Below are 3,141 nucleotides of genomic sequence, written 5' to 3' on the forward strand. Positions count from 1 at the left end.
TGCCCATGAAGAATTGTCACAGGTGACTATATCAGCAGAGGAATGGAACTGCCCTTTTTGACCTGCGACTGCACGCGCCCTGAGGCGGAGGCGTCTGGAACCGCGTGCCGCATCGCCGCTGGATTAAGGGTTGCTTAAATTCTGTCTCGGCGCGTGGCACTTTCTAAAAAATGTTAAGCCTTTGTTGGCTCCCATTAATTAGCATTGTCTTAAGTTCATTAGACCACTGCTCGTGCTGTTACTAATGAGGAGACGTAGACCACCTACATCCACCGAAGCTTTGTCGAGGCTGACCTGACAGCGACTCCTCACGTCTTTTCCTCTGTGTAATGACATGCACAGATAGAGGAGCTCTGACTGACATGTGCTTTAATGGTCTAATTTCCACATTTAATGATGAGTAGTCAGTGAGAACAGCAGGAGCTGGAATTTCAAGTAATAGACTTCAGACCTCCGCCAAGGCCGAACAATCCTAAATGTGTCATTTTGACAGAAAAAAAGTGAAAACGTGCTGGGTGCGAGTTTCTTGCACAGTCCTGTAGTTGGTGGTGAGGGTTTCCAAATTGAACATGCTCTTTAGGCTTGTGTGAGTTTTCTCTGGGTTCTCCGTCATATTTCATTGAATCACCCCCACTCCCCAAAAATATGGACCAATTGTCAAGGAAAAAGTGTAAAGAGAGGAATCATGAATTGAAAATTGTGATAATTGTTGAGAGTGTGGATGGAGACGCTTTTTGGAAAATCACCTCATTCACTGACTGCTCGCGTGCATTTCAGTGACAGACTCTGAGCGCTTTGTTTCCTAGCCAGCAGTGTGTATGAAATAATACACTGTAGTTAACTATTATTAGAAAACAATACATACTGTAGATACTGCATTGGTTTGGCTTGGACGAGACATAAAACCCATAAAATTATTTTTCGTGGGTGAAATGTACGTTTTTTTTCTATTAGCTCTTTTTCGCTGTATTGGATCATTGCTTGAAATTTGGACTTGAAATCGCAACAAACCCAGCGGCTAATCGTTGGTCACTTACGAGAGCTAGTTGCCAAACCGCGCACACCGCACAAGAGCAAATTATACAAACCCTGCGATTGCCGGGCGATCAGTAGCCTGGGTCATGCCTGAAGTCAGCTGAGATACAGTAGGTGACCCTTATGACCCCAAGTCAAATAGAAAATGGACGGAGGGATGGATGGATGACTGGGTTCCAAATTTGTGACCCACATACATAACTTCTTACCTTATGTGATTCATAGTTGAATAAAAGGGAGCGCAATCCCTAAATTGACTGCTACAAATGATAATGTGCAGATTCAAAATAAACCCGGACTGCGGGAACTTTATACCAGAGGAGTTGGCTTCAACAGGAGTGGCCAATTTTGTTCTTTTCTTGTCCAACAGATATTTCAAGGCAGTGATCCTGAGTTAAATGAGCCTCCGTCACACCCCTAACTCCCCCCACAGCTAAATGAAATTCCGAGGGTCCTCTTTAAAAAGCGCCCTGCACTATCACTCAACCCAGGGCGTCGCATATCCCATGGTAACCTAAATGCGCATTGGCATATATGGATATTAGAGGTGTCAAGCCCTTGTGATGTAGATTGGACGCCATTCATAATTATGATGTCTGATTTTGTCGAAAAAAGATGCACTGGTGAGAAAGCCAGGGGGAGAGGACCAATATTTTAATGGCGAGCAGACAGTCCTCTCCCTCAAGGAACATTTCCACTGACACTGGCTGAAGCAAAATTGGGATTTATACATCCTGTTTTCTATTAATATGGAGATGAATACAGGTGTCCCTGTGTCGTAAAATTAGCTTAGCCCTTGCAAATTTGCAATTATGTTCGCCACAGATAAAAAAGTGATGTATGCGCTTTTGTCGCAGAAAATGGGAGGAGTGAAATAAAAAATCTCTAGGTTCAAAATGAACATAATACCTTGTAATTCTATTCTCTTTTGCCCCCCTCAGCCTGGTCTGGCAGTTGCAAGCATTTTTTTTCTGGTGATGGTGGCTTAACAGACGAGCACACTTTTTGTTTTGCGCCTGTTCACCCAATGAAAAGGCGCAGCAAATAAGCTGTGAAATGCTTTGATTTTCAAGGGTGCCGATTTTTTTGGAAGGGCTTCCAACCTCAAGGAAACGTCTTCTGTCTTCCTGTTGGGGGCACGGTGAGAGGAAATTGTCGAGCAGAGGACACTGCTGAATACTCAGCAGGTTCTACGGGTCGTATCCGCGCAATACCGCAATGGTGATCATCTTATGATGGCGCCCTCTGGAACACTAGCATACTTTAAGGCGCGATAACCTTGGCACTTTTCAGGGTTGAAGCCAAACATGAGTCAAATATGAGGTGTGTCAGAAATGTTCCAGGACTGGTGCCATTTTAAGTCCATAGTACAGTGGTGCCTTGCGATACCAGTTTAATTTATTCCCTGACTATGCTCATCATTTCAAACATTTGTATCTCGAATCATCCTTCCAAACTGAAATTAACGGAAATGTCACTCATTTGTCCCAGCACCTCTCCTCCCCCTCCCAAAAAAAAATAAATAAAATAAAACACTCAAAATTTAATGGACTGTGTAAAGGTTTTAAACTGTTTTTGCCACATTTTGGCTTGAAAAACAAAAGAACACTATGCTGCTACTTCTGGTGTGTTCGCCATGGCCGCCTTGGGGCAGTATCTTACATACATACGGATATGCTGTACATTGCATTGAGATGTTCATTTCTCCTCAGTAAGATCCAGTGATATTAGTAATTCTTCGCTGAAGAAATAGATCCTAGCCTCATATTTTGCATTTTTGCTCACAAGTCAAAACAAAATATCAGCCGAATGATGGCTCGTATCTCGAGAAATTCTCAAGTCGGGTCATTCGGATCTCAAGGTACGGCTGTAATCCTCCTGGTGTCGAACGCACGTTATCAGCGTTCTCTTCCACGACTTCACGCACTACTAGAAAGATTCTTCAACAGGTCCGTTCATCATGTCTTTCATGTCTTCAAGACTATTCCCCACGATGCCATCCTTGTGCTTTGAAATTCGGAAACAAATCACATGCAAACAGGAGGTGTTGCTACAGCACAGCGATGTTTTCTGTGCCAGGAACTGTCAGATGCTCAGGACATTGTG

Source organism: Syngnathoides biaculeatus, chromosome 14 (genome assembly GCF_019802595.1).
Source record: "Syngnathoides biaculeatus isolate LvHL_M chromosome 14, ASM1980259v1, whole genome shotgun sequence".
NCBI classification, from domain to species: domain Eukaryota; kingdom Metazoa; phylum Chordata; class Actinopteri; order Syngnathiformes; family Syngnathidae; genus Syngnathoides; species Syngnathoides biaculeatus.